This window comes from Sminthopsis crassicaudata, chromosome 1 (genome assembly GCF_048593235.1).
Source record: "Sminthopsis crassicaudata isolate SCR6 chromosome 1, ASM4859323v1, whole genome shotgun sequence".
Classification (NCBI taxonomy): domain Eukaryota; kingdom Metazoa; phylum Chordata; class Mammalia; order Dasyuromorphia; family Dasyuridae; genus Sminthopsis; species Sminthopsis crassicaudata.
The window spans coordinates 4,389,699-4,415,526 of record NC_133617.1 but is presented as its reverse complement, the minus strand read 5'-3'; the positions used below and the strand labels follow the sequence as shown (position 1 = coordinate 4,415,526).

General features: G+C 41.9%; 1 protein-coding gene across 3 annotated transcripts in view; it reads right to left on the bottom strand.

Annotated features, from left to right (window-relative positions):
- Window positions 1-25,828, bottom strand: part of LOC141556434 (uncharacterized) — a 50,826-nt gene that overhangs the window by 15,419 nt on the left and 9,579 nt on the right. For all 3 annotated transcript variants that reach the window (XM_074290553.1, XM_074290543.1, XM_074290535.1), the window contains exons 2-3: window positions 24,561-24,673; window positions 20,944-23,031 (exon numbers count right to left, since the gene is read on the bottom strand). The gene's annotated coding sequence lies outside the window, so the exon portion shown is untranslated. The remainder of the gene's footprint in view (window positions 1-20,943; window positions 23,032-24,560; window positions 24,674-25,828) is intronic.

The window sequence follows — 25,828 nt, the reverse complement described above, 5'->3', positions numbered from 1 at the left end:
CCCTGGTGCTGGCGGGTGTCCTGGAACAGGGAGGAGGCCTGGCTGGGAGCGGGCCTGCCTCAGTTTGAAAATTAAAATTGTGTAGCGGGCAGCACTCCAGTGGGACTGGGTTAACCCTCCCCTCCCCCTGCCCCCCTCCTTCCATCCCCTCCCCCTCCTCCCCCTCCCCTTCCTCCCCTCCCCCCTTTTGTTTTTGCTGCACGGTGGGTGCTGTTGGCACTCCCAACCGCTGCCCGACCCGTGGGGTTATAAGGAAGGTTATAGGTGGTAAATCCCAAATTCCTGTAACAAAGAGCAAAGCCTTTGTCGGTTTTAAGGCGTGACGGAGGGCCTGCAGGAGAGAGCCAGTGACACTGGTTGCCCTCAGGAGCCTGGAAAAGGTATCTCCTGTAACGGGAATAAGCCGCTTGACCCAACGGGTGGCGTCCATTTGCCGGAGGGATTAGGATCCGTGGAGGGGGAACTGACGGAGGGGGGCGGAAGGGAGCCATATAACACGCCGCCCCCCCTCTGCTAAGACGGGATCTAGCAGCTAGGTGACCCTTCTCATGAGCGGCCTGAGCTGGAGGAGGACGACATTTTTCTACTGATGAAGAATATAGCAGAGCCTCTGCTGCTTGGCTGCCTGAAAAAACAGGACCAAGACCATCAGTATGAGACCGAACGTGACAGACACGGGAGAGGTTCGGGCGACGAGTGTTGAGCTGTTTGAGGCAAAAAAGATATATTAGCGTTTTTGTCTTCAGTGGAGGCGGAAGGCGAAAGAAGAGCTTTTACAGCATCGCGCTGCATGCCCGAGGAAGAATTCTCGGGCTTCAATTACAGCACACACTTCATTCTGAGGAGTAGACTCGTGGGAGGTGTGGAGAACCCACTGTTGGTCGGTATTGGGGCATACTCTTGCAGCCTTCCCCATTTGGTGGCGCCAGCGAACACTGTTGGGCCCACGACTGGTTCTGTAGATATGATCTTAGGAGGGACCACAGGGGGCTGGTCATTTGATAGAGACTATCACAAGTAGCTTTAAAGCTTACAAGAGACACCATGGAGGCCCCACAGCAAATTATCCTGTGCAATAGCTAAAATGTGTTGTTCTGGTATGGGGGCATGCACAATTGGGTAGGCCCCATTAAGCCAGTGTCCTTTGTATGCAGGACCAAAGAAATTCAGCCAGCAAAGCTGTCCAAGCTCCTGTGACCTTTGTGGCTCTTCAAGGGTACAACCACTCTATAGGGTCTTCTCCTTGATGGAGCATGGCAAACAAGGGGGCATCTTTTTGATTTTTTCAATTGGAAGAGTGGGGTCTATATGTGTGAGCCGTTTAGACCATAATTGAATGTAAGACTGGAATCCACTGATGGGGAACAATAGTGAAGAGTCACCTGGTAATATGTCATATAAGCGCTTCATTAGTGAAGGTGGAATAGGAACTACTCACCTCATCTATTATGTCAGCCCAATCACCTTTTGAAAATCGTTCAGTTTTCACTTTGGTCATATCCAATTGGGGAGGATGTAGAGAAACGTACACTCTACCACAAAACCCAAATAAGAAAAAGGTGGTTTGAATTTTATCAGAAGCAGGGTATAAGCCATTGAGCAGCAGTGCAGTGAGGATTGGTTTGTGCACATGTTGTAACTAAGTTTCATTGCTAGCATTTACTGCTAACAATAGATCATCCATATAGTGGACAATCAAATCATTGGGAAATTCCTGCCTAACCAGTTGTATTACTCTGTTAACATACCAGTGACACAAAGTTGGACTGTTTTGCATGCCCTGGAGACTGACTGGAGACTGACGGGATGAATTATCGTGCTCACTGAAACTGTACAACCCATGGGGGGAGTTTTAACTGATGCTGTAAGAAAGCCACAAGGAAGTTTTCAAACCAATCTGATCCTTTCCTCCTGCAGCCTTACACTTGGGCTCTCCAGGTTCTGTAGAAATCTTTGTGGAGTGCTGGGAGTGAGATATTCCTACCTTGGCAATAAAGGATACAATCGTGCCGGCTGGGGAGAAAGGGAAAAGGCGGAGGTGGAGGCAAGGTTTGTAACTCTGGCCGCTTCTTCCCTGTCAAGGATCCTACAATCTGGCATTATGTACTCGGTGTGAAGCAGGTGGGGCTGCTCTGATGCAGCCTCTTGTTAGTCTGTTCCCTAGCACTCTTTGTTGCTAGGTTCCCTAGCAACTAGAAACTAAAAAACTTAATTCAGTGCTATATCAAACTGCCAAGGGATTTCTTTATATAACTAGAAAAAATAATGAAATATAAGTATAAAACAAAGCGAGTCAGGAATCTAAAAAGAAAAAAAGGAATCCTGCAGTGCCAGATTTCACACTGTAGCACAAGTCGGTAATCAAGCAATTTGCCACAGGTTAAAAAGATTTATCAACCAATAAAACCAAAGCTATACAACATATGGAATCAAATATATCTAATACCCTAGTATTCACTAACCACAATTGTATTTACCCATATATCCTGAATTATATATGCAATACCATAATTTAGTATCTTAAGACTGGAAGCAGTTTCCTTTTTGTCTTTGTAGCTTTGCTTAGTACATGATAGGCACTTAGGTTAGCATTGATTAATGGTGAGTGTTTTGAGATAGCTATCTCCTAACCAATTCTGCCCAAATGGAACAAGAAATTTAACCAAGATGTGAATTGAAACTATAAATTTAGTTAAGATTTTCAGAAATGATAAAAAAGTATAATTAAATTGAAATCAAATTAAGTCAAGTTTAAAGTCACATCACACTTTTGCTAGCTTTGTGACCTTGCAGTTTATAGAGATTTGAATGTCATAGCAAATATTTTTCGGCAGTCTTTTGAAAATTAAATCAGAAACTAATTGAATAATACTGAAGATACATAATTATCAATTGAATATCAAATCTGGTTTTATTCATACATACACACAACACACCCTCTTTCAGAGAAGGACATAAGGATTTGCATGGCAAACTTTGGTCTTTCAATATATACAGTATTCAGAATGTTTTCAATATGATCCTTTGAAAATTTCTAAAATGAAAAAAATAAACTTTCTTCAGAAATCTTAGGAATATGGCCATGTAAATACCACACAAAGAATTGATACCTTAGTGCATGGACATTAGGGGAATAGGTGCTAAATTTGAGTTCTGCACACATCAATATAAGATCCTTTTTTAAGATTTTTAAGATAAGATATTTTTAATGAAAATTGCATTGATTTTTTTCATGTTTTATTTTCCTCAGTTACATGAATACAATTCTTTTACATTTTTAAAAAACTCTTCCTACACATCCCTCCATTAAGAAGGCACATGTGAACTTATGCAAAACATTTCCATAAAAGTCATATTGCAAAAGAAAGCTGTACTCAGACCATCAGTTTTCTGGGTATGCATAGCATTTTTCGTCATAAATCCTTCGTAGTAGTGTTGTTTCATTATATTACTAGGAATAGCAAAGTCATTCACAGCAGAGTATCCCACAACTTTGCTGTTACTATGTCCACATAGTACTGGAGGACTTTCCAGGTTTTTCTGAGAGCATCCTGCTCATTTCTTATACAGCAATAATATTCATAATTCCATACAATTTTTTCAATGATTCCCCCAATTGATGGGCCATCACTTCAATTTCCAATTCTTTCCTCTGAGACAAGAGCTGCTATGAAATTATTTTTAATCTTTTGGAGTCATACCTAATAGTTGTACTTTCAGGTCAAAGGATATTTATGATTTTATAGTCCAATTGGGCATAGTAGTTCATCTCTTTTTATCATTTGTCAGTTGGAGAATAGCTTTTTATAATTTGAGTCAGTTGCCTATACATTTGAGAGTATATATATGTATTCCTAAGATTTCTGAACTAAGTTTTTTTCATTTTAGTAATTTTCAAAGGATCATATTGAAAGCATGTATATATTGAAAGATCAAAGTTTGCCATGCAGATCCTTATGTCCTTCTCTGAAACAGAGTGTGTGTGTGTATATGAAACCAGATTTGATATTGTATTCAATTGATAATTATGTATCTTCAGTATTATTCAAATATATTAGAGAAAAACTGCTTCAAAATTTTCATAGTTACTATTGCTATTTCCCTGTTTATTCTATTGAAACTGTCCCTCAAAAGTATGCTTGTGACCACTTCTCCCAACATGCCCTCTTTCACCCTCCCCCTTCTTTTATTCTCTTTCCCTCCTTTCCTGCAAGCTAAGATATATTTCTATATCCATAATTAGTGTGTATATTATTTCCTCTTTAATGAGAGTAAGGTTCACTTATTCACCCTTCCCTTCTCTTGCCCTCCATTGGAAAAGCTTTTTCTTTCCTCTTTTATGGCAGATAAATTTTTATCATTCCATCTCTTTCCTTTTCTCCAAGTACATTCCTTTCTCATGCTTTGATTTTTAGGTAGTATCCCTTCATATTCAATTCACACCTTTCACATATATATCTATGTTCCTACTGCCATAATAATGAGAAAGGTTTTATAAGTTACAAGTATCATTTTCCCATGTAGTAATAAAATAAACCTAGCATAGGACCCTTGGCAAGTCACTTAATCCCACCTTGTTAAGTCTTTTATGATTTCCCTTTTCCTAATTACCGCCTTATGCTTCTTCTGAGTTCTATATTTGAAAATCAGATTTTCTATCCTCTTTTCATCACAAAAGCTTGAAAGTTCTCTATTTCATTGAATATCCACTTTTTGCCCTGAAGGATTATATTCAGTTTTGCCGGGTAAGTAATTCTTAGTTCCAGTGCTTTCTGGAATATATTCCAAGCCCTCTTATCCTTTAACATAGAAGCTGCTAAATCGTATGTTATCTTGACTGTGGCTCCACTATTTTGCTTCTGGATGCTTGCGAATTTTCTCCTTGACTTGGGAGCTCCAGAATTTGGCTATATTATTCCTGGAGTTTTCATCGTTCAGGAGGTGATCAGTAGGCTCTGGTTCTAGAATATCAGGTCAGTTTTTCTTGATACTTTTTAAAAAGATGATGTTCAGACTTTTTTTGATTATGGCTTCAGGTAAAACCAAACAAATATGCAGGTACTATGTTATGAAGTTTACAAATGTTATGTCAGTTTAGCTTTACAACAACCCTGGAGATAGGTGCTATTATGAACCCCATTTTACAGTTGAATTGAAGAATATCAGATCAGTTTTCCTTGATAAGTTTTTAAAAGATGTTCAGCTTTTTTTTTTTTTTTTTGATCATGGTTTTCAGGCAAAACCAAATAAATATGCAGGTACTATGTTATGAAGTTTACAAATGTTATGTCAGTTTAGCTTTACAACAACCCTGGAGATAGGTGCTATTACGAACCCCATTTTGCAGTTGAAGAAACTGAAGCAGAAGAATATCAGATCAGTTTTCCTTGATAAGTTTTTAAAAGATGATGTTCAGACTTTTATATATATATATTTTTTGATTATGGCTTCAGGTAAAACCAAACAAATGCAGGTACTATGTTATGAAGTTTACAAATGTTATGTCAGTTTAGCTTTACAACAACCCTGGAGATAGGTGCTATTATATACCCCGTTTTACAGCTGAAGAAACTGAAGCAGAGGATATTTGATTTGCTACTATGTTTCTGAGGACATATTCAAACTTGAGTTTTCTTGACTCCCAAGTTCAGCACTCTTTTCACTGTGCTAGTTGAAGCAAATGAACTTCACCATAGTTTGAGATTGAAAGGACAGTATCTATCCTGTGGTAGAGAGAAAGTCCCACTTTCCAAAGCATTTTGTAATTCTCAAAGTAGGGTTGGAGGAAATTTAAGTCATGTGGTTGAAGTCCCTCATTTCCTAATGAGAGGAAGAATAATGCCTGAATGTGGCTCCAGATGCTCAGATGCCTAACCCAGGGCTCTTGCATCACACTAGAGAAGTAGTTTATCTCCCACGTCTATGTGCTCTTCATTCTTAATCAGAATTTCAGTTGTCCATCACTTGCTAACATTATGAAACCACCAACTTCTTGTAAACCTTGCTATTTGTAGAGTCTGGTAGAAGAATCACTCTTCCCACCCACTCCTACCCTTTTTTCTCCTCGACTTTTTATGAACACACTGAAATACAGTCTTGTCCCCTGCTCCCCTTGTGAAATAATTTGTTCTCACATTCTACTGGTCTTGAAACAACCAGGTTCCTACCACGTCAGCTCCATAATGAAGTTCCCCTTCCTGAAATCCAGCCATTGTTCCCTTCAGCATTAGGGCTCTTCATGATGAAACGTGCTCACCACATGTAGAATAACCCCTACATTTTCAGACACAGCCAATAAAGGGATCTATTTTGCTTGACTCTGCATAATTGTTACAGGAGTTTTGCTTATTTTCCCCCTCTCAATGACAAACAGGATATATTAAGGAAAAGGAGGTTAGGATCATTTGCCCTGTTTTTCATTTTCTTATTATTTTTTTTTCTTTTTGCTGAGGCAGTTGGGGGTTAAGTGACTTGCCTAGGGTCACACAGCTAGGAAGTGTTAAGTGTCTGAGGTAGATTTGAACTCGGATCCTCCTGACTTCAGGGCTGGTGCTTCATCCACTCCACCATCTAACTGCCCCTTGCCCTTTTGTTTTTAAAGAGAACCAATGACATTACAGGTAATGTCTAGACTTGAGCATGAATTGGATCTAAGTGAGGCAGAGTGAAGCAAAGTCATCTATCCCATTCTCTCTTCCAGTCATCAGTCAGTGACAGGACTAAAGCCTGGTGGAGGCCGAATGCAGTGGATGACCTTAGTGTCTCTGAGGTCTGACCAAAGTGTCAGTACTCCACAGCAACCGCTTCAAACCAGCTTCATGGCCACTTGTTCATTCGGCATGGGGAACTCTTTCCATGCGCGGGCCAGGCGCCACCTTAACTCGCTGATGGGTGGGAGGTCTCTTGGTCACCCTGTACAGAATGTGACTTTCCAGCTCCAGAAAGCCCAGGTCCTCCACCAGCCAGTGCCATGCCCCCTCCATCCGAGGATCCAGCGGTTACATAAATGCGGAAGTTCTTTGGGGGTCAGTTCCCTTCCCTGGGCAGGACACTCTCTAGGATGGTTGAGGTTGATATGGACATCGCCAGAGCTGGCTTAGTGTTTGGGGGGCTTCATAGGAAAGTGGGGGGGGGGAGAGAGTTGTCAGGCTGACCACCAAACTGGACGGCTGCGGAGCCGTGGTGCAGATCTCACGGATGCAGACCTGTGGAAATAGTCTATGGCGCCAGCCGGGAGACGGGATGACTCCCATTTGAATTGTCTCAGGAAGATTCTGAAGATCTGGCGGGATGACCTTGGCAGGATGACCCTGGCGGGATGGCTCCGGACCTTAAACTGCCCAGTTCCGACTACCGCAAAGGGCGCAGCTCCGGGGGGCGGCCGCATTGTTCCAGTACCTAACATACGTTTGACAAAAAAGCTCACGCAGGATAGGTGCTCTTGAATGGTCAGGAAAAGCGATCCAAGGACCCACTCCCAAACTCTCTTAAGAACTTACACCCGATTATGTGGCAGGGGAGACCCCGGCCCAGTGGCCCAGCGCTGCGAGCCCTCAGCGGAGAAGGGCCGGGCTCCGTGAGCGAAGCAGCACTGAAGTAGCCCACGGGCAACGTGAACTGGAAATCAGAGAAGCCCTCCAACGCTCACACCGACTGTTTGCGGCGGACTGTTGGGCACCGGTGGCCGAGCGCTCGGCGCTCGCAGCGATCTGATCGCGCAGTGGGACGCGCGCGATAACTGACCCTCGCCTAGTGACGTCAAAATGGGCCTCCCGTCCAGTGCAGGACAACCACCGACCTAGTGGCGCGAGGCCGTGGCCAACTGCCGAGACTGCGGCTCCTCCGAGTCCCGGGAGGGTGTCGGGAGACCCGGGGGAGAGTCCTGGGGGGTCCGCGCCGTCCCAGAGGCACCGTCCTCCCCCCCGCCGCTCACCTCGGCGGTTAGGGACAAGGGCGCGGAAGGAATCACCGTTAAAAGCGGAGTGGCTTCCAAAGTTTGTCTCGGGGCGGCTTTGTGAGGCTTATAACGGCCAAGACGTTGGAGGCAGCCACGCGCGCGCTTAAAGTGGAAAGCCACCTTATCTAAGAGTAAAAATTCGCTTACAGTCCTCCGACATCATCTGCCATGGAAACGAGATTATCTATATCTATATCTATATCTATATCTATATCTATATCTATATCTATATCTATATATCTATATCTATATGCTAAATTTCCCATACACACACACACACACACACACACACACACACACACACACACACACATTGGAGGAAATGCTAAGTTTCCCTTACGGGTTAAGTCAATTCCCCACTAATTTCATAGAAATCCTCCTATCCACTCTTCCCCCAGACCCCTTCAGTGAGTGGACCCCAGGTTAAGCAAGCCTACCTCCTACTAACCTTGGAGAAAGTGATATCCTTGGCACCTGGGGCTTACAGACTTCCCAATGAGTCTGGACCAACATGTGCTTAGTTATACCTGCTGACACACACGAGGGACAGGCAGAGGCCAAAGAGGTTCAGAATTAGGTCTAGTCTTGGCTGATAAAATTTGAGGAACAGGCATAGAGGAAAGCAAACTATGATTTTTTACACATTTTATAGATGAGGGGGGGAAGAATTAAAGGAAGAATAAAGAGTTTAGTAAAGATGGAACAAAATTTTACCCAAGTAACAAAAGCTATTAAAATTAGAATAGTCTAAGTAGAAATTTTTTTTAAATCAGTAAAATTAGAGAGAAAGAGACAGACAGACAGAGAGAGAGAGAGAGAGAGAGAGAGAGAGAGAGAGAGAGAGAGAGAGAGAGAGAGAGAGAGAGAGAGAAAGAGAGAATAAAATCAAGAGACAAAAAAAATTCCCAGAAGAATATCTCTTACCAAAATCAATTGACCAAAAATCACATCATGGGGAGAAAATCTAAGAGTAATCAACAACCTGAAAACTACAACTAAAAAAGGGAAAAAAAAAAAAGGAAAAAAAAAAGCCTAAATAGAGTACTTGAAGAAATCATGAATTACAAAGTGCCCATACTTAACTAGGACCAGCGGCCAAAACGGACTCCTTTTTTTTCAAGAAACCTCAAAAGAAAAACTCCCAGTAATGTCAAAGCCAAACCCAGGACTTCCAAGTAAAAGAAAAAATACAGGATGGGTTAGAATGATATTTCTGAAAGCCAAAGATTAAGGTTTACATAAAAAATACCTATCAAAACTGAGTATGATCCTATGGGTGGGAGTCGGGGAAGAACGGATCTTTTAACATAATAGTGGACTTCCAAGCATTGCTGATGCGAAGAATAAACACAAGAGAAACCTAGAAAGGTTATTGGTATTGTTTACTTATTTCAGTTGTGTCCGATTTTTTGTAATGTCGTTTGATGTATTTGTGGAAAAGATACTGGAGTGGTTTGCTATTCCCTTCTCCAGTTCATTTTACAGATGATGAGACAGACAAACAGGGTTAAGTGATTTGCCCAGGATCACACATTAAGTTTCTAAGGCCAGATCTGAATTCAGGAAGATGATTTTTCCTTACTCTGAGCCCAGCACTCTATTTACTGTACCAAGCAGTTGCAGAACGGTTAGTACTCTGGAGCAATCGTTAGGGACAAAATCATGAATAAATGTTTAAATTTTAATGAGAGGAGATGCAACAAGTGCCCCCTAGGATTCCTAACATTTCCAAGGGTCAAAGAAGGAATTAAATTAGGTGATCTGGTTCTATTTTGATACAAAGTGAAAAAAAAAAAGTGGAGGGAAGGCTTACACTAGGAAGTAAAGAGGGTAGGTAAATAAGAAAAAGATCATACAACCATGGAAGAAGAGGTGGGAAAATAAATGAGATAAAATCAGATTTTCACCTGAAATGATCAAAGAAAGGTTGAACACATGTAGACATATGGTGTAAAAACATTAAGCAATAGGGAAACAATCAGGAATAAGAAAAGAGGGGAGAGGATTTAAGAACAAATTGTTGGGGAAATTCTGAGAGTGCTAGGTATAATGAAGCAATTTATTAATAAAGCTAGCAAATAACAATATAGTAGGACATCGACTTAAAATGGACAAGGGTAGCTGGCAGGAGGTGGAGCCTGTAATTGGCATCTGGACCAAAGAAAGGGGAGTGGTAATGGAATAGAAAGAGATTGGTTAGTATTTTCTCTCAGTATTTTCTTTGCAAATGAGTGAGGGACAAGGGAAGAATAAGGAAAGAAGAAAATAGCAGAGGAAAGAAGAGAAATAGTTAACTATAGTAGCCATGAACAGGACTAAGATGTGCATATTAAATGGAAGAAGGTTGCAGAATGGATTAAAAAGTAGAATAATATGTTTGGTTGGTTTATAAGAATCACATTTGAGATAGAATCACACAAAATTAAGAGTTTGAAACAGAGTTTATATGCTCCAGTTGAACATAAAAAAAGAGAGGTAATAATGATGATCTCAGATAATAGGAAAAACAGACATAATTAAAAATGATAAACTGGAAAACTATTATGATTTAAGGGTCCATTAACAGTATAATTAGATGAATATGAATCAACATGCAAAGTAAAAATGTTATTTTACAGAAGGAAACCTTTGGGGACCTCAATGGACCTCTTTTGCCCCCTCCCAATATATTGATAAAATCTAGAACTGGGTGTTTTTTGGAGAGTGAGAAGGGGAAAAAATTTAATAAAATGGCTATCTAATCTGACTTAAAAAGAGAGGAAAACCAAATTGCCAGTATTAAAAAAGAAAAAAAATCACCAGTAAAAATGAAATAAAGAAAATCACAAGGGATTATTTTGCCCAATTATATGTGCATAACTTATATGAAATGGATGGATAATTACAGTAATGTAAACTATCCAGATTAATAGTTTGAGAAATAGAAAAGTTAAACTCAATTTCAGAAAGACATTTAGCTAAGCTATAAATGACCGGCTATTCCCCTAAAGAAAAAAAAAGGCCCATGGCCAGATGATTTTATAAGTAAATTCTGTCAAGCATTTGAATAGCAATTTAAATATATAAAATTTGCCAAATTGGGAAAGGATCTTGCTAAATACAATTATGCTAAATCCAAACACCAATATGAGCCTGCTAGAAAAACAAGAAAATGACATGCTTATCTCCTTAATACTGATGCAATATATATTAATATTATTTGCTATTTTTCATGTTTCATGTTATGTTTCATGTTCAGAGGTGATACAAATATATTTAAAAGTGTATACACTCTGATCAGGTTTATGGAATTTATATATCAACTGGATGTTCTCTCTAAAATGTAATGTTCTCTGTTGGGGTTTTCTTGGGTCTCTGGGAGCAGCTCCTGCAAAGTCCTATCTCCTTCATTTGGGGCTCGGCTAGTTTTCTGGGGGCCTTCTAGAGTCTTGATTTCAGTGGAGAAGCCAAGGAGAGCCTGTCATCAAATGTGGTGTGAGATGGGATGAATCTGTCTTGAGTCCAAGGGCTTGTGCTTCAGCCTCCAGCCACCACAAAGGTGGACAATGGGATGAATCTGTCTCAGCCTCTGAGAGCTTCTAGTGTGCTTGTCTTTTTTGGTCCTGAGAACTTCTAATTTATATATATGCTCCACACTGAGTATACACCAATCATTATATCACTAGGAAACCATTAGTTGTTGGATTAAATCAATGCTGAACTGGATTTACCACTTTCTCCTCAATTCTACTTAGTGCCTTGTTTCAAGTTCTGGCCCATAACATGTCCTTGTAGGGTTAAATCAATCATACTGAGCCATGCTAAATGAGATAACTATTGTCTCTACCAATTCCATTGACTTAGTACCTTATAAGAATCCTTTGTTTCAAGTTCAGAGTTCTGGCCCATAACAATCAACCAAGATTGATTCAACATAAGGAAAATTATAAATGGTGATCAACTACATTGATTTATAATTTCAATAAAAATAGTGTGTGTGTATATGTATGTGTATGTGTGTTTATCGAGATGCTGAAAAAATTTGCAAAACAAAAAACCATTTATTTGTAAAAATCAATAAAAATAGAATACATGAGTCTTTTCTTAATATAATAAATATTACTTATGTAAAACTGTGGGCCAACATAATATTGAATGGAGAAATGCTTGGAGTTTTTTTAGTAAGAACAATAACAAAGAACTCTTATTATCATGATCATTATTTAACATAGTGATAGAGATGCTAGTTATACAAATAAAACTAAAAAAAGAAAAAATTAAGGGAATAACAGAAGCAAAGAGAAAGTAAAACAGTTGGAAATATCTTGTCAGATAATGTAATCATGTGTCTGAAGAATTCTAGAAATTCAAATTAAAAATAGATATAAATACATATAAATTATGCTTTCTGTACGCTACTAACAAAATTCTTTTTTTTTTTTTTTTTTTTTTTTTTTTTTCCTGAGGCTGGGATTAAGTGACTTGCCCAGGGTCATGCAGCCAGGAAGTGTTAAGTGTCTGAGACCAAATTTGAACTCGGGTCCTCCTGAAATCAGGGATGGTGCTCTATCCACCGCGCCACCTAGCTGCCCATACTAACAAAATTCAGCAAAAAGATATAGGAAAAAAATTCATTGAGAATATTTACCAGATGATGTAATCATATATCTAGAGAATTCTAAAAATTCAAATAAAAAATAAAACAATAATTTTGGCAAAATAATAGGATATAAAATAAATCCACTTAAATCATCATGTTTTCTGTATGCTACTAAACAAGGCTCAGCAGGAAGAAATAGAAAAAAGAAAATTCCATTCAAAATAACTTCAGGACATGTAAAATATTCATGAATCTATCAGGACACACATGGGAATCTTATCAATAAAACTTTAAAAGTACTATAAAAATAAGTGATCAAAGAAATAAGAAGGAAATTAATAAATGTTGGAGGGCTGTGGTACAACAGGTACTCTCATGCACTACTGGTGAAATAGTGAATTGGGCTCCTAGTTACAAAACTGTACAAGCTCCTGATAAAACTGGTGGCACCCTTTGGCCGCAGTGCTGGATCTGGAGTCAGGATGGCCTGAATTCTTTTGACCTCAGACACTTTGTAGTTATGTAACTCTGGGCAATCAAATCCATATGTATATATGTGTGAATACAAGTCATTCCTCAATTGATAGATGCTACAAAGATATAAACAATTTTCAGATGAAGGAATTAAAGAAAATGGCTATAAATGTATAATCGTCATGAAAAAATGCTCTAAGTCATGATTGAGAAATGATAGAGAAATGCAAATCAAGACAACCCTGAGGTACCATTCTTAGATTGGCTAAGATGGCAAGAAAAGATGATGATAAATGTTGGAGAAGATATGCAAAAACTGGGATATTAATGCATTTTTGGTGGTTATGAACTGACCCAACCATTCTGGGTAACAATTTGGAACTATGCCCAAAAGATTATCAAACTGTGCATATCCTTTGGTCTAATAGTGTCACTACTAACCCAAAGAGATCATGAAAAAGGGAAAAGGATTCAAGTATGCAAAAATGTTTATAGCATCCCTTTTTGTGGTGGCAAGGAACTGAAAACTGAGTGGATGCCCATCAGTTGGTGAAATGGCTGAGTAAGTTATGGTACTTGAATATAATGCAATATTATTGTTCTATAAGAAATGATGAGCAGGCTGATTTCAGAAAAGCCTGGGACGATTTGCATGAGCTGATGCTCGGTAAAGTAGAACCAAGAGAACATTGTCCACAGCAACAACAAGTTTATGTGATGATCTATTGTGATGGACATGGCTCTTTCCAACAATGAGGTGATTCAAGGCTATTCCAATAGATTTGTGATGGAGAAAGCCATCCTCATCTAGAGAGAACTATGGAGATTAAATATGGATCAAAGCAAGGTATTTTTCACATTTTGTTGTTTTATTTGTTTGCTTGTTATTTTAATTTTCTTTGTCATTTTTTATCTAGTTTTTCCTTTATAGCACAACAAATATAGAACTATGTTTAGGAGAAGTGTACATGTTTAACCTATATTGGATTACTTGCTTCTAGGGATGAGAAAAGGGAAGGAGGAGAAAGAGAAATTGGAACCCAGGTTTTGTAAGGGAATGTTGAAAACTAACTTTCCACATATTTGAAAAAAAACAACTATCATGATAATTTTCCATGGACAGCTGGATGAAGGGTACACTGCCGAGGGAGAGGCAACTGAGGTAGCGAGACAAGCAGAATGCTACCAGAAGAGTCCAGGAGAGCAGACTTCAGTCTGCCAGTGGGAAGAAGGGGACAAAAGTAAGATGTTGGAGAGGGATAATAAGGACGCAGCAAGCCTCAGTGAATGGAAGAGTGCTTTCTAAATTGACCAAAAATTGGTCAGTTTGGAACGGGGGTGGATTTAAGAGGAAGGTAATGAGTTTTCTCTGGAATGTTTTTGACTTTGGAAATGCATGAAGAACACCCAGTTCAAAAGTCCTAGTTCTGATCTTCTACTGGTCACCTCAACTTATTTCGCCACCTGCCTTTGCTTCTACTGCCATAAACCACCAAATGAAACTGGGAAAAGTCTCACAACTGCTAATGGGCCACATTTCAAGTGTGTGTTCTCCACCCACAGCTGGTCCTCACTAAAGTCGGCCAATTAATATTTGTTAAGAAGCTTGTGTGCTAAGCACTAGAGCTACAAAATGATATATATATATATATATATATATAAATTTTTTTACAATTTTTCAGATGCACATTTATTTTAATAGTATTTATTTTTCCAAAATACTTGTATAGTTTTTAACATTTGCCTTTGCAAAACTTTCCTTTTCCCCCCACCTCTTTCTGCCTCTTCCCTTTTACTAAACAATAAGCGGTCTGATACAGGTTAAGTGGACAATTCTTCTGAACACACATGCCACATTCGTCACGCTGAACAAGAAGAATCATTTCGAAAAGGGAAGAGAGCCACAGATAACACAAGGCGGAGATGCTCTGGTGTGACCCGCCTTCTCCCGGTGGCTCTATCTCTGGATGCCGAAGGCTCTCCGTCATCCATCTGTCGGATTGCCTGGGATCGCGGAGTTGTGGGAGAGCGCGTCCATCAGAGCTGACTGTGGAACCACCTTGATGTGGCGGTGCACAGTGATGTGGCTCCGCTCACTTCCCTCAGCCTCAGTTCCTGCCAGTCTCTCGGGCCTCTCTGAATGCTCCTGCCCGTCGTTTGTCACCGAACAATCACATCCCCGCACATTCACGTACCGTCACAGGTTCCCCCTTCCCCCACCCCCGGGCCTCCGCTGTTTCCGGTCGGTCCCTTCCCTAAGATCTCTCTGGGATAGGGGCCCAGTAGACGCCGCTGCTCCCAGGGGGCCCAAGGGCTCTCACAGGGAGGACGAGCAGAGACAAGGCCCGGGCCGGGCGTTCGGGCCCAGCCGCAGGCCCTGCCCGGCCGCCTGTCCTGGGCCCCGTCTCGGAAGCCCGTTGCCGCCTCTCGGCCGTGTCCGGCTGTCTGGGGCTCCTCACTGCAGCCGCCTGCCTGGCAGCGCCCCCTCCTCCGCCATGTGGGGGCAGCCGTATCCGCGGAGTCCGGACCCCTCCCCCAGCCCCATTAGCCAGAGCGCTGCCCGGAAGGGCCGAGCGTGTCACGGGACGGTCACGAGGCAGAAGACAAAGCGCAGTGACGGCGACCGGGTCACGGGACTGACCATGCGGAGGAGTTCCCCCCAAAGGGGCCGGGGCCGCGCGGGACGTGGCGCCGCACTCGGGGGCCTGAGCGAGAGCCGCCCGCCCTCCCCCTTATTTAGCGGTGGACTTCTCTCCTTCCCCAATTTTCAGTTAAGGGGGACCACAGTAGACAGCCGTAAGTCACCCTGACACCGCTAGGGGGCGCGCTTGGGAGCTGCAGCCCACAAGGATGGCGGAGACTCCCAGACATCGCGAGAGTGCCCGCGGCCACGCCCACGCCGGGTGCCGGGAGCGTCGAGCCCGACGGCGCTGGGGACCAGGACCGGTACAGCGCCGCCGCCTCCCCCCGTGGGTGACTCGATGGCTCACCGGCTCTGAGGGACTACAGGGTTAGTCCGAACCGACCTACGCGAGGGGGGGAGGGGCGTAGCGTCCCCCGCAGGTGGGCGTGCATGGCTCCGAGGGCGGAGGGGAGCTGGTGTCCAAAGCGGGGAGGGGGGAGGGGGGTATGGGAGGCCGAGAACCCCGCCCCCAGGAAGTGGAGGCCCCGCCCCGGGCGGCACTGAGCCGAGCGGGGCACGAGCCCAGCTCGTTTCCGAGGCGGCTCCGAACTCGGGCTCCAGCCGCTGCCCCCCCCTGCCTCTAGCCCGCGCGATGCCCGGCACACGCTGACGGGGGAAGGGAGGCGCGAGGACGTCCCCGAAGCCCCCAGCAAACAGACCAGCTCCGAGCAGGGGGCGGGGGCGGGCCCTGAGGCCGGTGCTGAAGCCGCCTCCCCCCTCCTGGGCTCTGTCTCCTCTAGAGAACAGTTTATCCCCCGGTGACCAGCAGGAAGCCAGGAGAGAGCCGGCCTTCGGGTGGGGGGGGGCGGGGGAAACGCTTATTGCCGCTTCCGTTAAAACAGCCCTTCCCTCGCCTCCATGGAGGAGCTGTTCTCCCTCTCCCAGCGGGCCCCGGGGCTCTTCACCAGAACGGCCGAAAGGAAGGCTTCCTTCCCCTGGAGTGGCCCGAGGAGCTCCGGGCCCAGAGAAGCGGCCGCAAGGTAGGGCGGAGATTGTCCCCGAGCACGTTCCTTCGCCAGGTTTAAACTGGGATTAAATGTAGGAGACTGGCGCTTTTGCCTTGCCCGGCTTCCCGGGGGCGGAGCTGTCGGGCAAAAAGGGACAGGGAGGCCCCTCCCAGGAGTGGACTGGCTTCCTGACCTGGAGGAGCGGCGGGACTCGAGCTCCCCACGTGTTCCTGTTAACTCCCGGGGAGTTTGTTCGCCAGCTACGGGGGGCCGCGGTCCTGCCCCTCAAGGGGCAGTGGAAATCATTCCTGGCGGCAGCTTGTCTTACCGGGAGCCGTGGCCTCTGATTCCACTGGAGAGACTCGGTTTTTTTACATTCCCCGGGCCCCCAACCCTTCTGATTACAAGAGGGAAGAGGACGGCAGTTACCCATAACTCCCTGTTTGAAGATAGGCCATGACAAGGATGAGCTTAGGGGAGCGCAGTAAGGTGAGAAGCTTTTTGGGCCCAGACAACCCCCGACAGTCACCCCACAGTAAGAATAAATATCGAAGGAATACATTTTGAAAGATCAATAGACACCGGAGCAGATAGGTCAGCCATTGGTGGACCCCGGGGCCACAGATATGGCCTTTAAAGCAAACAGATGTCTCTTCAGGGGGTAGGGACAAAGTCACAACAAAGTGCCTGGTGGCTTTAATGACAAGTAGAAGGATTTTGGCCTTATGTCCTTGATAATCTGCCTATAAATCTTTGGGGCCAAGATATACTTCAAAAGATGGGGGTATCCATACAAATTAGACATCTTCCCCCCCCCCCCCTGAGGCTGGGGTTAAGTGACTTGCCCAGGGTCACACAGCTAGGAAGTGTTAAGTGTCTGAGACCAGATTTGAACTCAAGTCCTCCTGAATTCAGGGCTGGTGCTCTATCCACTGCGCCCCCTAGCTGTCCCCGACATTGAGGTTTTTAATAAGGATCACTGTTAAGGAAGGCAAGAGTGAAGTACCCCCTGAATAACTTGGAAGGAGGGATTTTCCATATGGTGGAACGGTGGCCCCTTTCTCTAGAAAAGTTGACCGCTCTGATAGAAATAATGAACCGTGTGAGGCTGGCCATATTGATTCATCTAATAGTCCGTGGAATTGGAATTCACCTATTTTTGCTATAAAAAAGAAATCAGAAAAGGAGAGAATGTTGACCAACCTTAGACGCATAAATGATAGAACGCAAGACATGGGCAGCTTTCAACCAGGATTGCCCTTTCTCAATATGAGACTAAAAGGATGGTCTTTATGAATAATAGACTTGAAGGGTAGTTTCTATACTATCTATACTATACAACCAGAGGACAGGCCGTATTTTGCATTTTCATTACCTTCTATAAATTTAAAAGCTCCACATAGAGATATCAATGGAAAGTTTTCCCCCAAGGGATGAAAAATAGCCCCACTATTTGTCAGCAATTTTGTAGCAGCCACCATCCACACAATTAGAGACTGCTTTCCACAGGCTTGTATTATACGTTACATGGATGATATCCTGTGCTCTCATCCTGAAGCTGGAATATCAGAAACGATTTTAAATATGATGAATAAGGAGCTAGAAGAGCAAGGCTTACTTGTAGCACCAGAAAAAAATATAGCTTTCCCCAACCTCATATTTAGAACAGACAGTATATCAGACAGATACAAAACCACAAAAGGTCACTATAAGAAGGGATCAATTAAAGTCCTTGAATGACTTTCAAAAACTATTGAGAGATGTCAGTTGGCTTTGACCTCATTTGAGAATAGGAACTCATGAGCTAGGAAAGCTTTTAAGAAGATCCTAATCTTGGGGCAGCTAGCTGATAGTGGACAGAGCACCAGCCCTGAAGTCTGGAGGACCTGAGTTCAAATCTGGTCTCGGGCACTTAACACTTCCTGGCTGTGTGACCCTGGGCAAGTCACTCAGCAAAAAAAAAAAAAAAAAAAAAAAAGATCCTAATCTTAATTCTCCAAATCAATTAGCCTCAGAGGCAGATATACAACTTGAGAGGGTGGAATCTGCAATTGAAAATGTAAAACTCAAAGAATAGAAAAGGGTCCCTATTGAGATAATCATTTTGCCAACTCCATTGATTCCTTTTGGAGCCTTACATCAGCAAGCGGGAATCCTAGAGGGAGTATTCCTGCCATTCCAAACAAAAAGATCTGCAACTCCCTTATAGACAACTTGTAGTGCAACTTATATCTAAGGCACTATATGGCAGGTGGACATCACTCATTAGCCATCTTTTGGGCGTCTTCACTATATACATATGATTGTGGATGCATTCTCTGGGTTTACTATGGCTACCCTTCAAGCTTTGGAAGGTACTTCTGTACAAAGACACTCGCAGAACAAAAGAACAGGTTGTCAGACAGGCAACCAGATATCACAGTCATGTGGAAAGATCCAAATACGGGTCATTGGGCTGGTCCAGTAAAATTACTACCATGGGGATGAGGTTATGTTTGTGTTCTTCCAGAAAATGCAGAACCAGCCTGAGACCCCAGAGAAACATCTGAACATGTCAGCACTGGCCGTGAGGATGAGGACCCTAAGTATCCAGGGAAACCCTTCGAAAAAGGACTGAGGGAAGAGGAAGCAAGACTGATGGAGAAGAGGTGATAGGACATTGGCTTGTCTCTTCGAGATGATGTCTATCACAGGTGCCTCCAGGAGGGAAGAAAGACTGTACTGAATTACATGCCTTACTCCCCCGTGGGTTAAACCTGTCACTTGGTATGATAACTTGGCCCTGATAACTGTGAAAGATACTGATGGTTTGGGAAGAACAGCATGTAATTCACATATTGTGAGTATAAGACTGTATCTATGTAGCTTTTAACTACTCGAGCCCCCCTATGTTTTTCTAGTATCAATTTGTCTGGTGAAGGGAAACAATACAACATGTGCCATTGTCCTTTTCCAAATTCTGAGAGTCCAATTTTTTGAACATGAGCAATGGTGATCAGTGCAGAAATTGTTCTTAAATATTCACACTCGAAAAAATGTGCCCATGTCACCGACTCCTAGACCTTATTATTCCATTTGTTCCCTCACCGATAATGTTACATGGAGCTTTTTTGCACCTCGGGAAAATTGTAATACTCATCTTAATATTAATATAACTCTCACTGTAGGGGATGGGGGGGGCCTAGGTTGTGTAGTCTGACACTTGAAAGAGCTAATTAACTGTGGGAACAGTTAATTTTGGGTTAAATATTGTAAAATATTACATGGGAAATAAGTCACTTGTGCAAAATACAACATGAAGTAACAGATTCTTATATTAACGATATTGACTTCCAAGATATTGCTAATATTCTGTTAAATTGGATAAATCAACTCAATCCTTTTAATAATGTATTAAGCTTGCTGTTAGTTTTGTTTCCTTCTTTCCTCCCTATTTTCTAAGATTGCTTGCCATACTTTAAGTGAGCTTCAAACATCCATTATCTCAAGTTAGCACAGAAAAAAGGAGGAGCTGCTGAGGGCCAGTTCTGAGGAGTCAGAGGACTCGGGCCAGCCCAGGCTTTCCCTGCTGCTTGTCCTGGAGCCAGACTGCTGTGTAAACTCAGGAATGTGGGCTCCCCACTTTTTCTTCTGTCTCTTGAGACCAGTCTTGTAAGGGTCGAAGGAGAAGTCATGGACAGTGCAAACAGGAAGTAAACAGGCATTGTTGCCTGAGACCCCTGGAAGTGGTTTCTGTAATAAACAGAGACCTCCTCATATGCTGGAATTCTGGTTACATTGAGATCGCATTGTTAACAGGAGGTATCTCCTCTGATCGGCTGTGCGTGTGACCTCATAGACCCTATTTAAGCTTTAGGGATGAGGAAGCAGGTCCTCTTTGACCCGGAGTTCACTAGGAGTCAGCAGGAGGTCAACTAGGGGCAGGATGTGAATATGTGAATAAAGGATCTTGAGCTTGCACATGGCTGTTCTCAAGCCCTCTATCGTGCATTTAAATCATTGTTCTATGAAACAATGGCCAGAGATCTCTGAAGACCTCCAACAGAGGTAAGCTTGGTAAAATTGGTTTAAGCTCTGCAAAAGACAGTGACCACAGAGTTCTCTGAGGGCCTGGGAATGAGCAGAGACTGGTAATAGTGAAGGCAGAGTGGGCATTAACAAGGGTATTCACAGGAGTAGTGAATGCCTTGTGGGCATTCATACAGTATTATCTTTGTATATAGCAAAGAAGCCAGGAGACAGCTGTGGTTCATGTTTCCCATGGGAAAAATGCTTAATATTGCTTTAGCTAAAAAACCCTTACCTTCAGATTAATAAACAGAGCTTGTTCTTCCATCTCCCACCTGGCCTGTGTGCACAGTTCTTTCTCCCTTCACATTCAGTCAGCATCTGACCATGGCTGGCAGACACAGGTGTTCCCAACAGCCTCCAGAAGCCACACCTCCCAGATGAAGGAAAGAATTGATAATAATCATAACCATAAATGGAATGAAATTTCCCATTAAAAAAAGAGTACATTAAAAAAATCAGTCCTACAATGTGATATTTACAATAAACACAACTGAAGCAGAAAGACACATAGAATAAAAGTAAGGGGCTGAAGAATCTGGTATGCTGCAGCTGAAATTTAAAAAAAAGTAGCAATCCTGATCTGACAAAAGCAAAAATCTAATTAAAAAGAGACAAGAAAGAGAACTATATCTTGCTAAAAGGTATGACAGACAATGAAGTACTACCAATACTGAATATCTATGTGCCGAGTGGTATGACATCCAGATAACAGGTTCATGATCCAACGAGATAGCAAGTATTACAAAAAGGAAAATAGTTTTGAAAAATGAAAAAGCTTTTGCACAAACAAAATCAATACAGGATCAGAGAAGAAACAAAGTTGGGAAACAATATTTACAGCAAGTTACTCTGATAAAGGCCTCATTTATAAAATATAGAGAACTAGACCAGATTTCTAAGAATACAATCCATTTCCCAACTGATAAATGGTGGAGGAGTACAGACAGACAGTTTTCAGGTGAAGAAATCAAAGCAAATCAACAGGCATATGAAGAAGTGTTGTAAATCATTTTTGATTAGAGAAATCCAAAGTAAAACAACTCTGAGGTACCATCTCACACCCAGCAAATATAATAAAAAAAAAAAAAAAGAAAAATGACATATTAAAGAAGATGTGGGAAAATTGGAATACTAATGCTTTCTTGGTGGAGTTGTGAACTAATCCAACTGAATTCTGGAGAGCAATTTGGAATTTTGTCCAAAGGGCAAACTGTATGCCCTTTGATCCAGCAATATCACTACCTACTAGTATATGTATACACAAAAATTAGCCCCTTTTCATGGTTGCAAAATATTGAAAACTGAAGGGATGCCCATCTGGGGAATGGCTGAAAAAGCTGTGGTATATAAACACAATGGAATACTATTACACAATAAGAACTAATGGAATAGCCAGATTTCAGAAAAACCTGTTAAGACTTATGTGAATTGATGCAAAGTGAAATGAACAGAATCAGGAAAACATTGTACACAAAATCAGCAACATTGTGTGATCAGCTATGAATGACTGGTCTCTCCTTAGCAATACAATGATCCAAGACAAGTACAAAGGATTCAGGAAGGAAAATGCTGTTTACATCCAAATAAAGAACTGATTGATGCACTATGAATGCAGATTGAAGCATACTTTTTTCACTTTATTTTTTTCTTTTTTCACCACTGTGATTAATATGGAAATAGATTTTACATGATAGCACGTGCGTAACCTATTTCAAATTATCAAGCATTTTAGGGAGAGGGGAAAAGGAGGGAAGGAGGGAGAAAAATTTAAAACTCAAAACATGAGTTGCGAAATGATCCAACCATTTGGAGACAATTTGGAACTATTCCAAATGGGTATAAAACTCTGCATGCCCTTTGATCCAGCAGTGTCTCTGCTGGATCTGTATCCCAAAGAGAGCATAAGAAAGGGAAAAGGATGCACATGTGCAAAAATGTTTGTAGCAGCTCTCTTTGTGGTGGCAAGGAATTAGAAAATGAGTGGATGCCCATCAGGCAAATTATGCTATGTGTATGTAATGAATATTAATGTTCCATGAGAAATGATGAGCAGGCTGATTTCAAAAAATCCTGGAAAGACTTAAATGAATTGATGCTCATGAAGTGAGCAGAACCAGGAGAACACTGTACCCAGTAACAAAATTAGACTTATCTCTTCTCAGAAATGTAGTAATCCAAGACAATTCCAGTTGATTTGGGATAAAAAATGCTATCCACATCCAGGGAGAGATCGAAGCATAGTATTTTTATCCCTTTGGTGGTTTGTTTGTTTCCTTTTCCTTTCTCATAAATTTTTTTTTCTTTTTGGTCTGATTTTTTCCTGCACAACAGAACAAATACAGAAATATGTTTAAGTATATCGTATATGTATAACTTATATCAGATTGCTGTCTTGGGAGGGGGAATTAGAATGGAAAGGAGAAAAAAAACTGAAACACAAAATCTTACCAAAATGAATGCTGAAAACTATCTTTACACATATTTGGAAAAATAAAATACTATTGACTAAAAATTGCCTAAATAAATAAATAAATAAAAATAAAGCAAGCAAACAAACCAAAAAAAAGGCTTTGATTTTTTTTTTTTTTTTTTTTTTGCCTTTCTGAGGCTCTCATACAGGGGACCAATGGAAAGAGCAGAACAACATCACCAAGCAGATAAAAACAAATGAGAAGCTCTGGCAATGAGAGCTGGATGCTCTGAGAAAGAAGCATCTGTTTGTGCATCAAGAAAAGATCAAATTGGGCCAGAGAAAGAAGAGCAGAGAAGATTAACTCCCTGCTCAGGAGCACTAGAGAGCCTTGTTAGCCAGCCCATCACAGAACAGTCATGCCTTGTATGTCCTCCTGGCCATGTGCCCAAGGCACACGTAAAATCTCCAAGGATTTGTTAAAACGGTTCCTTACCACTTCAGGTGCCATGAGTCATACTGCTAGAAGGAACCTAAAAAGCACTAAGAGATTCCCAAGTCTTGGACAAGAAAACAAAAGACCACAGAGAGCATTTTCCTCACCACTATATACTGAAGGCCAGGGATGCAAAGAAGAAAAGTGATTTGGAGGGGCAAAGAGCTTGCTAGAAAAGTGCTCTCTGAAAACAGATCAGATTTCTGGATCGTGGTTAAGAGCCAAAGAATGATGGCCTAGTCAGGGACATGGTACACCAGACATTGACAAGATAACTTAGATTGGTGCTTTCTGTGAGATTCCTTCTTTGCTTGGTCTCTTGTGCCTTCCTTCAGTGTGTATCTGGAGCTATTTTCATTTTCCTTTTGCTCCTCTAATGATTAAGAGTGAATGGTACAATCACATAGTGTGACGTTTAGTTTTGAGCTACCTTTTGCCTGTTTCCTTTGCTGAGCATGAAACAAAAACTAGAGTTCCTGAGAAACTTTATTCCCAAGATATGACTGGAGTTACTGTAGTAGCAGATGGAAGAGGAAAGACCTAATCAGAGAAGAGAACAGAGACCCACTGCTCAGCTCAGCCCCTGGGAAAACCGTTAGACTAGGGCTTCTTCTGAAATGAAGGGACTTCCCCGTTTGGAGCAATCTGTAAGGCAGTCTGGCCTTTTTGAGAATCATCTCCTCATCAGGTGTACAGCTGTTGTCATCCTGCTTTTTTTAGTTCAACACAAACACAGCTTCTTGGAGCTCCCACCTTGCCCAAGATTTCCTGAATTGCCTCTGAACCTGAAAGTCTAATTTTGTACTTCTCCAATATTTTAAGGAAATGACTTTTGAGATCTAGACCTCATCCACTTCCTCTGATATGGCTCAGAAATGCTTTGACTATTCAGGTTTGATGGCAAAGGGATTGCTTTTTCACCAGCCCTTCAAAACATGTTTACCTGCTGAGGGAATCTTGAGTGTTTTATATTTCCATATCTCTTGGGCTCCTGTGAATCCTTTGCCTCTTAGACACTTTCTAAGAAGTGATGATGAAATAAAGGTGCTTCCATACCTGGAGAAAAAACAAAAAACAAGGCTGCATTTGGTTGAAGTCTTCCAGATCTAGTCAAGAGCATTTTAAACTAAAAGAGATGGGGACTAAAGCAATCTATGTAAACTCTACTACATGTGACCATTGATATAATGGAGTAAAGAAGAACTGCAATAGAGGCACCCAGAAGTTCATGTACAACTTTTAAGAAAGGAGGAAGTAGCAAAACCTTTACGAAATGTCTGTACCCAGACAACCAAAGTTTATGCAACAACAACAAAATGAACTAGAAATCCAAATTCAAGAAGGCAAATTCAACTTCAGAGAGGCCAGTAAGACTTGATGGGGTGAGAAATGTGATCCTTAGGAAAATATAAGACTCAGAATATAAAAATATATAAAATATAAAATATAAGAAGCATGCTCAGTTAAAGGGGCATAGGGGAGGGGGCAGTCAAAAGGGAATAGATAGGGAAGGGGGCAAAGGGGAATATATAGAGAAAGGGCAGTTTAAGCCATTCACAGAAGGGATCCCATACTGTAACATGTCTAAGGACTCTGCTCCAAAGAGAAGCTCACCACTAGTTGCAGTAACCGAAAGGAGTATCCGAAAACTCTTATCCTTAGGAAAAGTTTTCCCAGCACCACATCTAAATGTTTTTTTTTTTTTTTTTTTTTTTTTGCTCCATACATTATTTACCTGCACCTAAGGCCCAAAAACTTATTTGCCTAATTCCTCTTCTGAAGGACCCAATGACCCAGTCCCAAGTATAGAAGCACAAGCTCCCATAGTGCTTCCCACTTTCCAAGCACACCATGCACAGAAAACAAGTTTATGGAATAACACTGAGGAGCCAGAGAATATCTACAAGAAAGCTTCCAGAATGGTGAAGGGTCTTGAATTTATGTCACATGGTGACTGGTTGATGAGCTAGAAGGCTTGGCCAAAGGCACAATGGATAGAGCACTACACCTGGAGTCAGAAAGACCTGAAGTGGAGTCCTGCTTCAGACATTTACCAGCCATGTGATTATCAGCAAGTCACCTAATCTGCCTGCCTCAGTTTATCTGGAAATGTGGATGCTAAAAACAGGGACTTCACAGTGTTATGGAAGGGATCAAATAATCAATGGAAAGGGTCTTGTAAATCTTTAAGCACTATGTAAAATGCTTGTT